Source organism: Ornithorhynchus anatinus, chromosome 13 (genome assembly GCF_004115215.2).
Source record: "Ornithorhynchus anatinus isolate Pmale09 chromosome 13, mOrnAna1.pri.v4, whole genome shotgun sequence".
In the NCBI taxonomy this organism is placed as follows: Eukaryota; Metazoa; Chordata; class Mammalia; order Monotremata; family Ornithorhynchidae; genus Ornithorhynchus; species Ornithorhynchus anatinus.
In genome coordinates, this window is record NC_041740.1 from 4,827,791 (window position 1) to 4,847,866 (window position 20,076).

At 42.9% G+C, this 20,076-nt stretch overlaps 1 protein-coding gene across 4 annotated transcripts in view; it reads left to right on the forward strand.

Moving 5' to 3' along the window:
• The window catches only part of DPP6 (dipeptidyl peptidase like 6), a 618,762-nt gene that overhangs the window by 165,279 nt on the left and 433,407 nt on the right, over window positions 1–20,076 (forward strand). The window lies entirely within an intron of this gene.

The window sequence follows — 20,076 nt, forward strand, 5'->3', positions numbered from 1 at the left end:
GAATAGGTATATCTGAGCAATCTATACCTATTCGTATTCTGTCGCTTACTCTCTCTCTCTCTCTCCCAGCCTTTAGCCGGGTAAACATTCAGGAGCAGTTCCGGCCGTGCCAGAGCCTCGGGAATCTGCTGTAACTTTCCACCTTGGCGCAGGACCGAAATTGGGAAGGGCCGGGGCCGCGCAGGGGAGCCGTTTCGGGTTCTGAAAAGCTGCCCCCCCGGCCGAGGGAAAGACATCGTGTTCATCCCCCTCCCTCCCCAACCCCCTTCCTCACCCGCCTCTGCTCAGTCCCAGCCGAAAAAAGGCGGCTTGATTGCTCGCTCCCTGGTGGTTTGCCAGGAAGGGGAGAGTGTTCGGATCCACACCAAAACTGCTTCCTGACCTTGACCGATAAAACCACGGTAAACAGAATTAGTGTGATTCTTTGCACCCCAGCGGATTGCGTGTCTGAATGACAGCAGCAGGAACACATTTTGGAAGATAAAGGATTGCAGCTCTGGACCAATAAAGGGGGACGGGTGAGGAGGGGGGGACACCCACCTAAGGGAAAAATGTAAGGTAACTACAAGGACAAGCATAGATAAATGAAGTGCAGAGGTTGGGGGAAGGATAATTAACTGGTGATAATGTACAGTGTCTGCCCAGAATCCATTTGTGCTGGGGGACGAATCCCTGGCGCGTCTAAAAAAACGATAGGCGCATTTACTATTGCTAACGATAATTAAGGGTCTGTCAGTATTTCTACAGATAAACCCCTTTTGGGGAGGATTAGATCGCAGTTGTAAAACATCATTCTGAAATAGAAACTGAACAATCAAGGTCTCCGTGCTGGCAGATTTCCCCCTTAACCGCCTATCCCTTTTAAATTTCAAATAAATCACTTCAGCTCATCCAGAAGGAATCCTTCTACACTGCAAGTTATGAGTGGTTTTTCTAGGTTTGGAAATAAGATCATTCTTACTGAAATGATACTGACAACTCTTTTACATTGTAATTTAATAACTGTTTAGATTAATCTCTGCTCACACTGATTGAGATACTTTAATCAGAAAAAAGCAAATACTTATGCCAAAGAGTAGGAATTCTTTTAAAAGGACCTCCTTGGAAGGCACTTTTCATCATACATGTCTCTGATACACAAGTCCATACCGTGGCTTATGTTAATTTTCATCTCCTTAGGTTTGTTTATTCTCTATCTCCTGATGGCATCCTTGACCCTAACAAACATAAATTAAATCTAAATTATTCAGACTCCTTTGTGAGTAAACACGCAAAACAATGAGTAGAATTAATCCTAAAACCAGCTACGGTCCACTCCTTGATGCTAAATGAGACAGCTGTCTCTTTTCTTCTGCAGAGCAGTTAAGCTTTTCCCCCACACTCACCTGCTAACTGTGAAGTTCCTGCATTCAGTCGTATTTACTGAGCGCTTTCTCTGTGCAGAGCACTGTACTAAGCGCTTGGGAGAGTCCAGCGGAACAATAAACAGACACATTCCCTGCCCACAACGAGCTTTTCTATACATAGCTAGTTAAGGCCAAAATGGTTAAGCTATCTAGAACCAGCTCACCTAGTGCCCCAAAACACCAAGGGCCAAAGTGCCCCAACTTGTTGAAGTTGTTTCCTATGGGCTGAAAGGAATACAGGGCTGCAATTCTGTAGATATCTCCTCCTGTAACATAGGCCTTGGCCTATTACACTTTGAGCTCGGTATTGTTTTTGACTGTCGGTCAGTTAATCAGACAACCAAGAGGGTTTGCTCTGTGCCCCTTGAATGTAGAGCATTGGGATAAATGTCAAGGGGTCTTAGAAAGGAAGAACACGACCTGGTCCCTACCTTTCAGAAGCTTGCATCCTAAAGACCCCGGTTCAAGGCTAACAGATAAACAGCTAACAAAACCACCTTAAGTTTTACAAAGTGACCATTACAACCTTGCCCAGATGGCATTGTTTTTATGACTTCCTTTGCATTGTCCCAAGAATGGGACTTGTGTTACCCAAGAAGCTAAATAACTCTGGATCATTGTAATAGCACAACATTCATTTATAATTTTGGCAGTGCAATCACCCTTCTCCTCCGTGAGATTCATATTGTCATAGTACATGGTAGACATGAGTTTTCCCTACATGTGGATTTTGGATATTTTTTCCATAAAATAGAGCTTTTTCATTTTTCTGAAGCTTACCAACTTCTTTGGAGTCAGAGTGATTAATGAGTTTAATTTTTGCAAGCAACTGCCAGGAGGTGCTGAGTAAGATGTACATGCTGATTGTGTATAACCCTGTTCCTTTTAATTACTGTGATGATAACAATGCATTAATCAAATGTATGAGAAAGTACTTCTCTGTAATGCACAATATTGATCCATTTTATAAGGCATTGCTTATAAAAATGATAATTATGCTAATCCCTTTAAAATGAAATCCTATCTAATATATTAAGTTATTAAAGGCATTGAGTTCTCGTATGAAATGTGATAGATGGTTTCTATTTCAATTAATGATTTATGTTGATATTCATCTTAAGAAGTAACTTTTTTAGTTGGAATATGAAATACTTGTCTTTAATTTGACCTGTCTTAAAAAAGTACAGTTTTGTTTGGAAAGAATCAGAAGTTAATCTTGGTATTCATTTGGTTTTTACAACACTCATAGATTGAGCCTGATGAAAGAAATAATTTTATGAATAATTCTAGTTGTAACTGAGTATTTAAGTGACCAAAGGAATTTCAGAATATTTAGCAATTCATTGTGCATTATCATTACCAACTAATTTTTCCCCTAAATTGGCTTATAGATTATTATCTTTTGAAATTTTCAGCATATGACATATTTTATATCTAGGTGATATGTGCCTGACTGCTTTAATTTTTAAAATGATGCTTTCTTTTCTCTTTTTCTTTTGATCTGAGACTCCTATAAAAGACATGATACAGTTGTGTTTATTATGCTTCTCTAGCCTCAGGGTCAAATTAAAAAAAAGAGAAATGTCTCATTAACTTGTTATCCATTAGGTGGTGTTGGGAATTTCACCAGATGCTCATAAAAGAGGCAAAATTATGTAACTCTGTACATAGCGAGCATGAGCATATGGCAATACTAATCGATTGAGTGATGTTTTAAATTCACATAGAGAGGGCCTTTCAGTTTAGGACTAGGTCACAGTGATATCAGAAGTTGCATGCTTCTTTCCCGAGCAGATGAATGTGTTTGTTTTGTTTTTGCCACTAAGCAGGTTACCGTAGGGTTTAGTTCACCAATCTGTCCATGAGATTTATGGAGTCTCAGTCTGGGGCAGAACACCCTCTAAACTGTGTGTCGCGTTACAAGGGAAGATTGAGAAGCTTACAGTCTAATACGAGTCCAAAATTATAGAATGCATTATAGATCAGCATTACTTAATAAAATATCACAGCAACCCATATGGTAAGGGAAAATTCACGTGGCCTCTCGTGATTGGAAGATTGAAGTCAGGTGAAGTGTCATCTCGTAGGGCAGAACTCCAAGCTAAGGGGAGCAGTAGGACAGCAGAAAATCCCGTGTAGAGGATGGGTTGAGGATTGGATAAAACTCACCAGGGCACCCGATGATCGACTCAACTCTGCCCTAGTGGAGTGGATTCAGAGTCACTGGAGGGCAGTCAAACTATGGGCCCTTCAGAGGTCACAGTTGAAGGCATTTCTTCAATCAGTCAGTCAATCAGTGTTTTTTTATTTGGCATTTACTGTGTGCAGAGCACTGTACTAAGTGTTTGGGAGAGTACCATAAGGCAGGGTTGGTAGATGCGATCTCTGCCTCCTGGAAGCTTATAGTCTACGGGAGGAACATACTTCGTAAAGCTGATCACAGGAATGGCTTTGTCATGACAGCAGCATGTTACTCCAAAGTCGCATCTTGCTTTCAATTAACCAGTGTCATGGTGGCCAATTCAACTGGCTGACCTCTGAGCCGTCTCCAAGCATAGTAATATCTGGTGGTAGACCAGGGAATTTTGGTTAATTTTTAACATTTTGAATAAGTAGACTACAAGATTGAAGACTAAGCTCCTTTTTGGCAGGGATCACATCTAGTAATTCTGTTGTACTTTCCCAAGTGCTCACTACAGTGCTCTGCACACAGTAAGAGCTCAGTAATTACCATCGATTGATTGATTGACTGATTTGTAGGGATGAACCCAGAGGAGAAGGGGAGCAGCTGTTTTCTGGAGGGAGGAAGATTGGAGGAAGGAAGGCAAGGGAGCAAGAGAGACAGAAATATGGAATGTGAGCCACTTAGAGCAGAAGGATGGAGCGTTGGTTTGGCTGGGCACTATTTAAGCACAGAGATGGTGGGACCTGAGTCTTCTATGTTTTTGGTGCGTTGGTACAGTGAGAACTAAGTTAATATGAATTCATGGTGATATCAAAACACATTCATCTTAGGTAAAATAAATTTTTCTGTCCACAAAAGGCATTCTGTATAGTTTTTATTTTCATATAGATTTTTCCCCTCGCTGTTAAGTCACTACAGAGAATGTGGCTACCTAGTGTGTTATAATGTACTCTCCCGAGTGCTTAGTTTGGTGCTCTGCACACAATGCTCAATAAATACCATTGCTTGATTGGTACCACGATCTTTTATCAGATTCTAACTAGCTTTCTGTTCCTCTGAATCTGTAGCAGAGGAAATCAAACGTTGCACTTTGAAGAAACAGTTATTTTTTAAGTGGCGGCAGAATGCCATATAAGGCAGCAAAGTTGTTTCTATAGAAACGTGAATGGTCTTTGGTGAACAGGGATTGCCTCTTTCACTTGGCTGTTGCTAGCTTTACTGAATACAAAAGCTTGTTGGTGCTGTCCCTCATGTCCTCTAGTTCATAAGAGAGCGTATCTATCAACTAATTATTGTTAGGCCCTGGAACGCAAGATGCACCTGAAGTGAATTTGAATGGCTATCTTATTGTTTTCCAATAGTTATTCTAATAGTGTGATTTATGAGCCAACAATGAAAATCCTTATTATAAATTTATAACAGGACATATATCCCCACTCCTCAAGGAACCTCCAGTGGTTGCCCATTCCTTTCCACATCGAGCAGAAATTCCTGACTGTCGGCCTCATGGCCCTCAGACAGCTCTCTCCACTCACTCTATCCTCGTGCCTTTTCCGCTACATCCCGGCTCACATACTCCAACCAATTCATTGGTCCTCATTCTTGTTTTCCTCGCCACTCACCTCTTATTCATAGCCTCCCTTCTGCCTGGAACTCCCTAAAAAATGGGATTTGTTAAGCACTTACTATGTGCCCGGCACTGTACTAAGCACTCGGGTGGATACTCTCTCTACACATTTGACAGACCACTGCTTTCCCCGTCTTGAATGTCCTTTTAAATCCACATGTCTTCCAGGAGGCCCTGCCTGTTTAATCTTTCATCTCCTCACCCTGTTTTTTCCCTTACTGCCTCTTCAGCACATCCATGTTACCTAAGCATTTGTGGACTAATCCTTTTCCTACCCCATCCCCTGAGCACTTATGTACATATTTTTAAACTTTTTTGGTTCCCAATTCTGTAACTTTATTTTAGGGTCTCTCTCCTCCAACTAGATTGTATGATCCTTTGAGGGTAGGGATCATGTCTACTAAATCTGCTGTACTCTCCCAAGCACTTAGGACAGGGACCTCCACAGAGTAAGCTCACTAATGGGGTTCATCAGAGTATTAGAGAACTGTAAGTGGTCATCTCATTCATCTTCAGTCCTTTATGGAGCAGCCTTCTTGAGCTATTTCTCAGATGATTCAGCCACCACCCTTGGCAAACTGTTCTGGGGTTTAGCATCCTTTTCTGTCCAGAAATTATTCTTAAATCTCATCTAAATTTATTCCAAACCCATTTCCTTTTGTTCCATCATAGAGGATGGCCCAGTTAGGACCCCCTGCAACAGACCCCTTTGTGTGAAAGACTATTTATAAACTTGCTACCCAACATTCTCTAGCTTACACTAGTTCCCCAGTTCCTTAAGCTTCTCTACTTAACTCTTGGTGAACCCACCTTTTAGTCATCTTTGTGATTTTTTTCCCTTTGTTGGTTTATAGCTATATATTTAGAGGGTTGAGTCTTGTCCTTCAAACCTTGAGTTATTTTAACTCAGACTGATGCTTCCTTTCCTGATTCGTTTGTACCTGGAGGTAACTTTGATTTAAAGATGCTGATCTTTGTGGCTAACCATCAACAGGTTTTCTGGAGTGCTAGGGCTTAACTCCAGTCAGTTAAAGATATTTATTGAGCCCCCTTGATTCTATTTATTGCTATTGTTCTTGTCTGTCCGTCTCCCCTGATTAGACTGTAAGCCCATCAAAGGGCAGGGACTATCTCTATCTGTTACCGATTTGTACATTCCAAGCACTTAGTACAGTGCTCTGCACATAGTAAGCGCTCAATAAATACCACTGAATGAATGAATATGCAGAGCACCTTACTAAGCATTTGGGAAAATACAAAGCAAAACAGTAGATATAGAAGATCCCTACCCACAGAGAACTTACAGACTAGAAAGGGAGACAGGCATTTAAATAAATTATAGATGGATATGGACAAAAGTGTTGTGGGTCTGGGGGAGGAGAGTATCAAAGTGCTTAAGGGAAACAGAGTGAAATGCATAGGTGACACAGAAGGGAAGGCTAAGACAGGGAGTGAGGACAGACTTGAGAAAGACCTCTGGGAGGAGATGTGATTTTAATAGGGTTTTGAAAATGAGCAGATAGGTGGTCTGAAAGATATAAAGGAGGAAGAGATATCCAAGGCAGAGGGGGGACGTGGGCAAGGAGTCAGCGGTGAGAAAGATGAGATTGAGGCACAAGGAGAAGGTTGATGTTAGAGGAGGATTTCTCAATATGCTGTGTATTCTCAGACAGGGATCATATTATTTTTGGCCAGTTGTTTGGTTCAAGAACATATTTTGATTTATAGGAGTGCTTGACAGCTTTTCATAAAGCTTATCTAGTCCACACTTTCCCTTCTGAAATAAACCTTTAAGGCTCATTGCCTTTCAGTACCGGTCTCCATGTTCTTGAGTCATTATATTTCATCTGTTAATGAGTCATGGCCTTTTCGTTTTTGGTAAGGGAGGAAGAAAATAATAGGTATCAAGGTCCTGGATTACATAAGAACACATTATCAAGAAAGATAGAATTCGTTCTATAGCTTCAGAAATGGACAATTTGCCTTTGATTAGGCTTTTTGGGCCCTTTAGCCCTGGATTTAATTTGAAGGTTTTGTATGCCAGATTCCCTCTCTGTGATCACGGGATAATTTATTCACCCAAACTGTGGAAAGCAAAGAGCAGGGTCTTTGAACTGCATCTCATTTCAGCAAAACCAAGGTCTTTGGGCCAAAATTCATGCTTTCAATAAGAAAATGTGCCAGGTGCCTGTAATGTATCTAAAATAGTTGGAGGCTCTAGTTAATAAATCCATAGACTTCCGCAATAAAAAGAAATAACTCTAGTAACAGGGAGGGAGAGGGTCAGAGTAGGAGACTAGGTTCAAACTTCTTCACTTTTATTTACCCACCATAGTTTGAGTTTGATAATCTGGGGCTTCATAAGGGGGCCCTTCATTGGTGTCCTTAAAAAGCTGTAAGCTCTGTGAATGAAAAGTGTGACAGAATTCAAGAATTCCGTGCTAATCACATATTTTCTGTGACAGCATTAAAAAGCAAGCTGAAAGGAGCAAGTTTGAGCAGCATGGAACTGAACCGTTTGGCACAACCTTGTTGGGATGGGTTAGGGGTCTCTGATCTGGTAGAGGTTGGTACATGCAAGGCATTGAGCATGTAATCACTGATGCCCAGACATTATCTTCTGTTGAGGAAAAAGCTAATAAGCGTCTGTATTTTTGAAGATGTCAGATGGAGCCAAAGTGCATGCAATTAGATAAGGATAATGTAGCAGATAATAAGAAGATACATGACTTTGGGTGAGCAGTTATCCGAACATCGTACTTTGGCTGCCAAAGTGCTCTGTGTCGCATAAAGTGGAGTGGCTTGTTGGCCGTGGAATTCATGTTGTCAGAGATGGGAGCGTGAGGTAATGCGGCAAAGTGACAAAAGAAGTTCAGGGCGATAGGCAGACATTTCGAGCCAGAGGTAGATGGGTGAAAGGAATCCATGTTAAACGTCACTGTACAAGGTTGGGAAAGGAGGAGAGGGAAAGAGATGAGAGAATTGGGGAACAAGAGGATTGGTGGAGTGGTGCTTTGTTGGATGGATTTGTCAGTCTCCACTGGATCACTGTACCTCGAGCTCATCTATCTCTCTACTGACCCCTTGCCATGGTCCCCTCCTCTGGCCTGAAACTCCCTCAGGTATCGATTCCCAATTTTGCAGTTGAGGAAACTGAGGCACAGAGAAGTTAAGTGACTTGCCCAGGATCATACAGCAAGCAGTTGGCAGAACCATGGTTGATACCCAGGACCTCTGATTCCCAGGCCCGGGCTCTTTCCACTAGGCTCTTTCCACTAGGCCCTTTTTACTGTGCCCTTTAATTACTGCCCACTTGGAATTTTATTAACCATCTCTCTATTTAACAATTACAATTGTAGTGACTGACAGCCTGCGTTAAGAGGCTGCTTCTTCCTGTGGCCTACAGTGTGCTTACCCTACTGCTACACCCTGAATTTAATAATGTTGGTATTTGTTAAGCGCTTACTATGTGCCGAGCACTGTTCTAAGCTCTGGGGTAGACATAGGGGAATTAGGTTGTCCCACGTGGGGCTCACAGTCTTAATCCCCATTTTACAGATGAGGGAACTGAGGCACAGAGAAGTGAAGTGACTTGCCCACAGTCACACAGCCGACAAGTGGCAGAGCTGGGATTCGAACTCATGCACCCTAGCAGTAAAAGACATTTAATCTTCCATCTCAGAGAGCATAACCACCTAAACTGGGGTTCTGGATAGAGTTGAAAGAGTTACCTTTCCTGGTTTCCGTCAGTATTCTTAACCCGATTATGTTGCCTAGCAAACCCATATTCATTTATCCGTTGTCTTCTTGAAACACTGCCCTACCTGGCGGTGTGTCTGCTGAGAGTGAGGTTTAGTCTATTGTATGGCTTTACCCTGAACAGTCCCATTTTCACCTGCTGTCCAGAGCCATTGGTCCTGTCCAAACTAATGACCCACCTTGAAGCTCAACAGGGTAGAGTAGAGGAACCTGTCTGTCCTCTGGCCTTAGTGTATGGACCCGTATAGAGATTATTATATAAACTAATATTTTTGTGGTATTTGTTAAGCACTTACTATGGGCCAGACACTGAACTAAGCACCAGGGTAGATACAAGCTAATCAAGTTGGACACAATCAGTGTCCCAGATAGGGCTCACAGTCTTAATCTCCATTTTACAGATGAGGTGACTGAGTCACAGAGAAGTGAAGTGTCTTGCCCAAGATCCCCAGCAGACAAATGGCAGAACAGGGATTAGAACCCAGGTCCCTGTGATTCGCAGGCCCTTGCTCTATTCGCTAGGGTATGCTGCTTCTCATCTATGAGGAGAATCGGAAACACCCCTCATCTGACAGCTGTCACTTTTCTTCCCTCTTGCTCTCATCCCCTCCCTTTTCCTCCTCCTTCTGTCTCTTCCTTCCTTCTCTTTCCTCCTTCTAAAAGTCTAGGGACTATCTTTGTTCTTATACCACAAAGCAATTGAATTCTGACATCAGTGTTTCAATGTGTGGTAGTGCCCAAAGGCTGGATACTTCAGATTAGAGCAAAATATGCATAGATTTGGCAGGGTATTGAAAGACTATCTAGTCATACTCCCTTTTCATTCAGAGACTTTAGAGTCCTACTTATGTAAAAACCTGCATTTTTCTTAGTTTCATGCACTGCATAATTATGGCTGGAAGGCCAGGAAGATTGGATTTCAGATTTTAAAAGCTGTGTTTGTCCTTGAGTTCTGCATATCTGTTCTGCACAGTGGATAACGTGTTTATATCGGTACTGTCATTTTATTGGGAAGCAGCCCAAGATGCCTAATGGAAAGAGCACAGACCTAGGAGTCAGAGGACCTTGATTTTAGGCCCAGTTTCTCCACTTGCCTGTTATGTGACCTTGGGCAAACCACTTCTCATTGCCTGAGTTTCCTCATATGTAAAATGAGGATTCTCTCATAATTAGACTGTGAACCCTGTGTGGCACAGAGACTGTGCTCGATCTGATCATCTTATATCGACCCCAACACTTAAAGTGTTTGGTATTTAGTAAGACCTAAACAAATGCCACAATTATTAATTATTGTTTTTAATTGATATTTTTAGGTTTTAGGTCTTTAAACCCTGGGAAGTCGGGAACGGGGAAGGAGAATGTTGTATTTTTAAAATAAAGAAGGGCAATAAAAATGTTTAAGTGCTTAAACATTCCCTCCTGGTTCCATATGTTCCCTATATAAAGTTGTCCTTGGGCTCCAAGGGGTTGTTGCTGACAGTGAGATTGTGACCCCTTAGGGTGTCTTACACCTTTGAAAACTGTGCCCTTGAAAATACAGTAGGGCACCTTTTCTGGCCTGTTGCCATTGCTCAGAAGCAATGAGGGAAAAGGTATGTCTTATCTCTAGAAGGTCAGACTCATTACATTTAGTCCCAGCATTATCTTAATTCAGGCAAAGACACAAAATGGCAGACTCAAGGGACAGGCTTCTGGATTGCTCTGTCCCACCCATATGCCTCTGTCTTTGTCTCTCTCTTCCCTCAGTCTTCCAGGCCCTAGTGGGCCCCAATCATATCTCCCCAAGGACCCAGGAAGTGGAATATCAAGGGGATACAGAATTGCTTATAAAATCCCATCATACCTCATTTTTTACCCAGTATACATTCTTATTCCACTTCCTTTTCATTATTATATGGGATCAGCATTTGGTCCCAGCAGTTAAATGGAAGTCCAGTTGTTACTTTTAGATTGCTTGTCCTGTTTTCTGGTCCATGCTGACAATATCTAGTAAGCCCAGGCCCAAAGGAATGAAAACCAAGGACTTGATGATATATTCTCAAAGCAAAAATACCAAAAACAAATCTGCCCCTGCCTCAGTCCATGTCGCCTCCTGAGTCTTTGGTATTTCTCTCCTGTTCATTAGTTTCTTTTAAAGGATCAGGTTTTACGCAGTGTCCAATTTGGGAGAAATAAAGTCATTGTGAAGATGCATGTTTTAAATAAGCTGCAGATCTTTCTATCCCACAGTTTGCATTCACTTTAGATGGTGAGAAAATCAGCCTCACTAAAGGCCCCACTCCTACCCCCACACTCCCCTCATCACCTTTTCCTGTTTAAAGCAAAATGAATCATTGTTGGAAATGATCCCTTTGATTCTATTTTTTGCAAACAGAAATATGCACTGAAGTCTCTAGCCAATCAGGAATGCAAAATGTTTTGATTTGTCCAAAAAAAGCCTTTGTTTTTTGTTTTTTTTAATGGTATTTGTTAAACACTTACTATGTGCCAGGCATTGTACTAAACTCCTGGGTAGATACAAGTTAATCAGGTTGGACACAGGCCATGTCCCACATGGGATGCAGAGTCTTAATTTCCATTTTACAGATGAGGTACCTGAGGCACATGGAAGTGAAGTGACTTGCCCAAAGTCACCCAGCAGACAAGTGGTGGAGCCTGGATTAGAACCAAGGTGCTGGGTCCAGTCCAGTTATTGCATTCCCTAGCCATCAAGTCCTGGTGACTCTTGGGAGAGAGGCTAGCAGCAAGGCATCTCATGGGATTTCTTTTGAATAGATCCTGGCTGAGGTTCCTTCGGTTTGTTCTACAATTATCCTGATGCAGAAAGTTGATTCATGCTTGCCAAACCTTTTGAATATTGCCACTTCTTTCCTTGTATTATTTAAAAGTCCCAGTATCTACCTTGCAGAGGCTATTTTCCAAAACATTACCTCTCCTCTGCCCAAATGGGACTTACCATGTAGGAGTCCCATAGTCACAGTCAGTTTCACGATGAGGAAACCGAGGCCCAGAAAAATTAAGTGATGTGCCCAAGATCACCCTGTAAATCAGTGGCAGAACTGGGACTAGAACTCTCAGAGTGACCTAGTGAAAAGAGCACCGGCCTGGGAGTCAGAGGTCCTGGGTTCTAATCCTGCCCCTGCCGACTCTTTGCTGTGTGACCTTGGGCAAGTCACCTAACTTCTCCTTGCCTCAATTACCTCATCTGTAAAATGGGTATTAAATTCTCCTCCCTCCAACTTAGATTGTGAGCCTCATGTGGGATGGGGGCTGTGTCCAAACTGATAAACTCATATCTATCCCAGTGCTTAGAACAGTGCTTGACAAAGTAATTGCTTAACAAATATCATTTAAAAAATGAAACAATCCTACTCGTGATACCCATTCTCTTGTACACTTTGCATTAGATTTTGCTGCCTCAGAATCACAAACACCCCGTCCTCTCCTCCGCACCCGCATGTTCACTCCCCTCCCTAAACCAGACGGTACAAGAAGAGGCCTGTAGCCTGATTTATACTCGGTTCGCTGTATGCAGTGTGTAGCCTCCAGCCTGTCCCTGGACCCCCAGATCAGTGTCTTCTTTCATCAATCAATCAACCAGTAATATTTATTGAGTGTTTACTGTGTGCAGAGCGCTGTATTAAGCGCTTGAGAGAGGACAATCCAACAGAGTTGGTAGACACATTCCCTGCCCATTAGGAGCTCACAGTCTAGAGCTTATGTATCTGGGTGCCCCCATCAATGTTGCCCAAAACACCCAGCCCTTTGAGCATGACCCTTGAGCTAATTAGAACAGTTCCTGTGGTGGTGTTTGGGTTTGTTCTTCTCCTGAATCTGTTCAGCAAAGGCAGTGCTTTTTTTTTTTTCCAAAAGAGCAAGGAACTTTTGCTCAGCTCCTCAAGCGATGTAAGCTTGTTGTGGGCTGGGAATGTGTCTACCAACTCTGTTGGATTGTTGCGCACATGCCTGCAGTGTCACTCGAAGCACATCTACTGGAATCTGAGTTTTCCCTTAAGATGGTGTTGGTCAAAAATGTGACTCCTGTGTTATAGGAGAACTGAGTGTTTGGAGCAAATCAGGAAAGGAGAAATTACTAATCTTCAGCTGCAAAGAGCAAACCCATTTGCAAAAGGGATGGCAAGTGAGATCAGTCAAATGAGGTGCAAGGCAAAGAGACAATTAGAAGAAAGATTTCCCAAATGGTCCCATAGAATTCAGCTTCTCAGCTCTTTTGGGGGTTGGAGATGGTAAATTATTTGCGGGGGAATAACTGGTCTGAGGATTAGTTTTTCTCTGAAAAAAGAATGCCGAACTTTGAAAGAGGCACCTTTAAAACCCCCTTCAAACAAGAATCTCAATGGAAATGTGCCTGTTTGGCTGTTGGAAAGAGCAGCACCATCAGCTCACTTCTGTCCCAAGATCCGTGTGAGCTCCTCTGAGCATTTTTGCCATATTAAGAGGCTAGACGTTTGGGCTTAGAGTCATCATATTGTTTCAGCTTTTGGGTCAAAGTTGCTTTCATCAGAAGTGGTGTTCTGGAGGAAGTGCAGCATGGTAATAAAGGGAGTTAGCGGAGCATTGCGTTCTCTCTCCCTTCAGTTGCAGAGACTTTGTATAAATTGCCTATCCATAGCGGAGTTATAACGATCCCGGTTCAGTGCTTGGACCCTGTAGGCGCTCAGTAAATAGGAAATGAGTTTAATAAGAGGAAATAAAAGGAGAACTCTCGAGAATATGATTTGCCCTGAAACCCAAACCAGACTGGAATTTCACTGGTGAATGAGAAATGGGGGAGGAGGGGATCTGAGCAATACTTAAGTATTTTATCCCAATTCCCAGAACTTAGTGTGTGTGCCCACACAAGGTATTAAGGTTCACTATGTACTAAGCACTAGGGTAAATACAGGATGATCAGATCAGACACATTCACTGTCTCAGATGGGGTCTGTTTGTTTATTTCCACATTCAATTATTTATGATATTTTATCATGATATATAGGTGCTGCATCCTTATTCTACCTCCTGCTTTCACTGTCTGTAAATGCTTTGTGTCTCCCCCATTACACTGTAAAATACTTGAAGAGCAGGAACATGTTTTTTGCAACTGTGGTGCTCTCCCAAGCACTTAGTAGAGACCTCTGTAGCACTCAGGTGACCAGTAATAATAACTGTATTTGTTAAGTGCTTGCTATATGCCAAGCATTGTACAAGGCAATCAGGTCAGACACAGTCCCTATGTCATACGGGGCTCAGATCCAGGTGTACCTTGCTAAATGATTTGGGAGTGACGCAGCCGGCATTCACAGAGCATACCATCTCCGTCCTCACCACTGACTGATGAAAGCAGGAAAAACCCAGGGGAAAGATAAACCCAGGCAAATTCCAGCTCTGCTTTATCTTCCTTCTGGGTACGGCGATGTCGGAACAGGCCAGACAGGCTCCGTACTGTATATTCCGAAGTAAGCAGTTATGCTGTTGGCCTCATTACCCATCGTGGCACTTCACTGGCCAATTTCTGTCAGAAAATTAGTGCCCTGGGTGTGATGAAAGAATGAAAGGGGAGCCAGGAGCCAGCCCAAAGTAGAGCCAGGGCAGAGCTGTGGGTAGCCGGCTGTCATCCCTCAGCTTCATCAGTGGCGGGCGAGGTTGGACCCCACGGCCCCTGTGCCATCATAGGGAGCTGCAACCCTGGCTCATCCTGGGAATCAGAAGGTCATGAGTTCTAATCCCAGCTCCACTTGTCTGCTGTGTGACCTTGGGCAAGTCAAATCACTTCTCTGGGCCTCAGTTACCTCATCCGTAAAGTGGGATTGAGACCGTGAGCCCCATATGGGACAGGGACAATGTCCAACCTGATTTGCTTGTCTCCTTCCTAGCGCTTAGTACAGTACCTGGCACATAGTAAGCTCTTAACAAATACCATAATTGTTATTATTATTGTTATCCTTCCGTGCTGCTAGTGGAGAGGTGGCGGAGCTGCCGGCCTCTAGCTCCTCCGAAAGTTCAGAAGCAGAGCTGAGCTTTCATGTCTGACCCAGCCCCGACCCTGGCTTGTCCGTCCTCCGAAGACGCTGGGGCTTCATTGTTGGGGAAGCGTCTAAATCTCTGAACTCACCGTGTCAGCAAGGAAATCGATCCGACCGAGAGACTCCTTCAAGCGGCTCCGTTCTGTGAGCCTGCAGCTATCCCGCCTCTGACTCTGAGACACTTGTTCGGGTTGTTGGATCTCTATGTAGACTGGCTCATTTGAGCTGGTGTTTTAGGAGAGCAAACAGCACGCAGAGTCCCATCACCCTTAGGAGGGACTATGGCAGTAGGAGAGAGAGGCCTTTCAGAAATGAGCTCCTTGAGCTGCTCCGGAATAATGAGGGTGATGGAGAGCTCAGGTTGTATACATTTGGTTTCTTACTGCTGCTCTTTTTGAGAAGCAGCATGGAGGAGTGGATAGAGCACGGACCTGGGAGTCAGAAGGTCAAGGGTTATAATCCCAATTCTGCCACTGGTCTGCTGAGTGACCTTGGGCAAGTCACTTCACTTCACTGAGCCTCAGTTACCTCATCTGTAAAATGGGGATTGAGGCTGTGAGCCTCATTGTGGGACAGGGACTGTCCAGCCTGATTTGCTTGTATCCACCCAGCGCTTAGTTCAGTGCCTGGTACATAGTAATCCCTTAACGAATGCCACAATTATTATTATTACTGCCAGAAAAACAAAGGGTTTCTAGTAGCAGGAGAGCAGTAGTATTTATTAAGTGCTTCACATGTGCTGAGCACTTTATTGAGTGGTGGGAAAGGATGCACAGGTCCACAGAGAACTCACAGTATGCACGTGTGGACCAGTTGCTGGCTTTTGTAATATGCGTGATATTCTTTTTAGTGATATACTATACTGTTAATCTTTTTGGCTGCATGTAGCATATGCTACTGTTATCCAGTGTACGGTATTCTATTTACTATGTTAACATGAAGCATATTGAGCCTTTTCCCTTTTTATAATGCTGTTCACCTCCTCAATTTTAAAGTGCTTTGTAGATATGCAGCTTTCATAAGGAAAATCTATTAAGACAAAGCTTAGCCCAGGAAGAGTGGGCTGAATTCTGGGTCATCTTAATACTGTCCCAAAATGTAGACTGAAGCTTGCTGTGGGAATGTGTCTGTTTATTATGTTATTTTACTCTTCCGAGCGCTTAGCACAGTGCTCTGAGGACAGTAAGTGCTCAATAAATACAATTGAATGAATGAATGAATGAATGAAACTCACCTAGCTGGGACAGCATCCTTGCATTCGTTGTAACTCAGAGAGAGATCTGGATGAAATGAGACTTTTGTGTCTAAGAAATCTGGGGTCTTAAATGTTCAATAAAATGAAAAAGGTCTAGGAAGCTGATTGTTCCCCCTCAGCCTCTGTGGGAAATCATTGCTCCATGGAAAACTGAGTTATGAATGTAGTTTTCCATTTTGGCCAGAAGAGGGCAGGGTTTGCTGATTAGAAAGTGTTTTGGGGTTACATATTTTGATCTAAGGTTTGAAAAAGAAAAGCCACATTTATGAAGAAATATTGCTCTCATCGCCAAATGATAAATTTATTAAGGAAAGGAATGTCACCAAGGTCATAAGGCTTAAAAATTGACTTGAAGTTCACTTTGCAGTATTTACTACAGTTCTGCTATAGATGCCCTTTTTTTAAGAAATAAATGCTTTTTAATACCGCTGAAATCTCCACCCAAATAGTTCAACCCACCTAAATAATTTTAACGTAAGTTGTGAAAGGTGCAGATTCTGTTTTGTGTTGAAGTGGGATTGTTTTGTGAAGGAAATTAAGACTTCATTTCAAAACTCAAGGGCTGGGTTTCTGTGTTTTTTCCCAAGGAAATCGTCTGTGGATAAATGCATGTGACCTCATGTGACAATGTAGACAAATAGTTTCCAAAAAGCATATGCAAATCATTGTATTAGATCCTTATTTCTCCTGGAATTTCAGTAGTATTAGGGAAACATGTAGTTGATTTATGATTCTTATAACTAAGCGCTTAATCCAAGCACTTTAAGAATTGGGGTAGATAGAAAATAATCTGAATACTTGTGTTCATTCATATCAGTAGCCATCACTGGAGATTTTCCTTCTGTCCTGCCTCTGTTCATTTGAAATGAATTAAAAACAAAGATATTTCCAATTAATGAACACTTTGTGTCAAAAATCACCCCATAATGAAGCTTTCTACTGCTCTCAAGAATGCACCGCGGAACGTTTCAGTATCAATTACTCGCCCTCTGCTTGGCCCTCCTCTTTCATTAGAAAGAGGTTGACTGAGCAGGGGTTGCGGAAGTGTCAGTAAATTTACATATGGTCAATAAAGGCAAGCTGAAATTGCACAAGACTCTAAAGCCCTTGGTACTGGGGTAGGGGCAGGAGGAATTGGGGTTTGTCATCATCACCACCCCCTCCTCTTCGAAAGCACCTGGAGTTTAGGGCTGCCAATCCTGACTAATGATTTTTGACCAACAGGGTTTGTCACGAGTTTGGCCGCTCCCATGTTAACAGCCATCACCCCTGCTCTCCCTGCCCACCTCCACAACTCCTGCTTACTGCTGCTTTTGATCCATCAGGGAAAAATGTTGAAAGTCAGTAGCTTTTATGTGGAGTTAGTAGAAATCATTTTCAGCAGTTGGCAACCCCTGCCAGGGAGGGATGCGGACACTGAGAAGAACTGAGACACGGTGATACCTCATGTTTGGGCTGCAGTGCTGTCCCGTGTGCAGGAAGAATGGGTGGAAGCTGAGTTAAGGAGGGTCCCAGTTTTGGACAGTCAATCCACTGTTCCTGGGTGGAGCATCAGTTGTGATGTCATCACCTCCCTCCCCCTGGCTCTTGTCAGAAAGATTGATGCTTATATGGGGATGAGGAAGGTCCACTATGCTCAGATCTGCACGAGATAAGTGTTTTTTGTGATTGGATTTTTTTCAGCGAAAACATTCCTTTTGATCCAAATTTCCATGAGTCCAAACACCTCTCCCCGACCCCCACCAAACGAATGCCCATGATTGCTTTCATTAGTACTGCAGAAGTTATTCAGCCATTAAGCCCCCATCTCATTGACAGCTGGCATGTCAAGCTTTTTTTTATCCTCTAAGCGAGGCCCCTTTACTGTGAACTACCCACGTAACCAGGGAACTACCAGAAAGTCAAAGGTGTCAGTGGAATAGTCAGGCCCAGCGGCACATTTGGGAAATGGTAGGTTTTTCTTCCCAGATAATTGTTGAATTCTGCCTACCCTGGCAGATGATTCACTTATTACCTGTTGGATAAAAATGTTCTGCTCACCTCCTCCAGGTGGCATTCTCTGATTCCCTTCCTAGGTCATATCCTCCCACCTCCCATTATCTAGAATGAATTCTTCCCACCCACCTCCTTTGCCTGAAGATGGAGGCAGCCTTTGAAATGCCAGGAAGAAAGAAATTGGACCTTACAATGTGAAAGAATTAAGTTGCTGAATTACACCTCAAGGCTCATTTAATGACGAAGTTGTAGCTTGGTTAGGCTTGTTAAAACCACTACAGACAGCTTAGTTAAGAAATCAGGAAAAGAGGAAGTTGGTAGAGAGTGTAAATTAAGACTATCCGAAGGCTAGAAAGATATGTGGGATTTTTGCTAAAGTATCTAGCTAGCTCCTAGAAAATAATGAGTAGTTGCCATGGCAACCCAGCCTTCTTATGATACCCCCCGAAAACCACAGAAAGGAGTAGAATCAAAGGGAAAGGTCTGCTTTAATACTTAATTTTGGAAAACTCATCCCCATCCTTTCAACAGTTTATAAAACAAATTTCTTTTTTTTCCTTATGAAATGGCAAAAAATCTTCCTCTCAGGATCCAAACATTATTTGCAGGGAAAGTCATGATGCAGGAAATCAGAACTCAACTCTTCAGAATAAGAGACCTTCCCTCCCAATATTGCAAGACCCCAATTAGCGACTTTAGGATCGCTGACCTGAACTTTCTTCCATTTCCCATCTCACCTCTCCCATCCACATCCCCTGCCTCCCTCCCATCCTACCTGGCTTCCTCGCCAAAGGAGCCACCCAAAAACGAGAAAATTTTCCATCCCCTTTCACGTTCCTTTCTTCTTATTGGGGTTGTTTTCCGCGATTGGCAACCAGATTTTCTCTCTTCAGATACCCCTCCAATGGCCAGGGGAACGCCTTAACTAGTTTCTTGAAGATCCAAATAACTTGTATCTACACATCATTTAGAATGGTGCTGGGCATATAGTAAGCACTTAACAAGTACCATAATTGTTCTCGTGGGTAAGGATCATGACTTCTGACTCCAGGGTACTCTCCTAGGTACTTGGCCAGTGTTTAGAGTAGGTGCTCTATAAATAGTCTTGGCTATCTGTAGCGGGAGAGATTTAGGGTAAGTATGTTGAAGGGTTACCTCATGGTAAAAGCTGTTAAACAGTAACAGGGGTGGCCGACAGGCCTTACAGAATTCCCGACTCAAGAAGTCATAAATGAGATAAAATCAGACCTTGGCAATTGCTAGATGTTCCGTGCCAGTGGTACGCCTTGTCCAGCGTGCCATAAATTTGTTTGCTCTATCTTTATTCTCAAGCTACTGCATGAAGTAAACCCCCAACAAATCTCAGTTATCGGCTCTCCTCTTTATGGTATTTGATGATAATGACAATAATGGTGGTATTTGTTAACCACTTATGATGTACTAAGTGCTGGGGTAGATCCAAGCTAATCAGGTTGGACCCAATCCATGTCCCACAGGGGACTCAGATTACTAATCTCCAATTTACAGATTAGGTTACTGAGACAGAGAAGTTAAGTGACTTGCCCAAGGTCACACAGCAGGCAAGTGGCAGAGCTGGGATTAGAAACCAGGTCCTTCTGACTCCCAGTCCTGTGCTTTAGCCAATAGGCCACATTGCTTCTCTGTGTTCCAGATGAGGAATTCACAACTGTTTTCGCCTCACCAGTTGTTCCCAGGGTTCTGGTGAAGTTCTCACATTTGCCTGAGCTTCTCTCATCATTCCTGGCCTGGCCTGAGGCCTCCTGATCTGAGCTCTGAACTTGGCAGTTACCTTTGTCACCAGG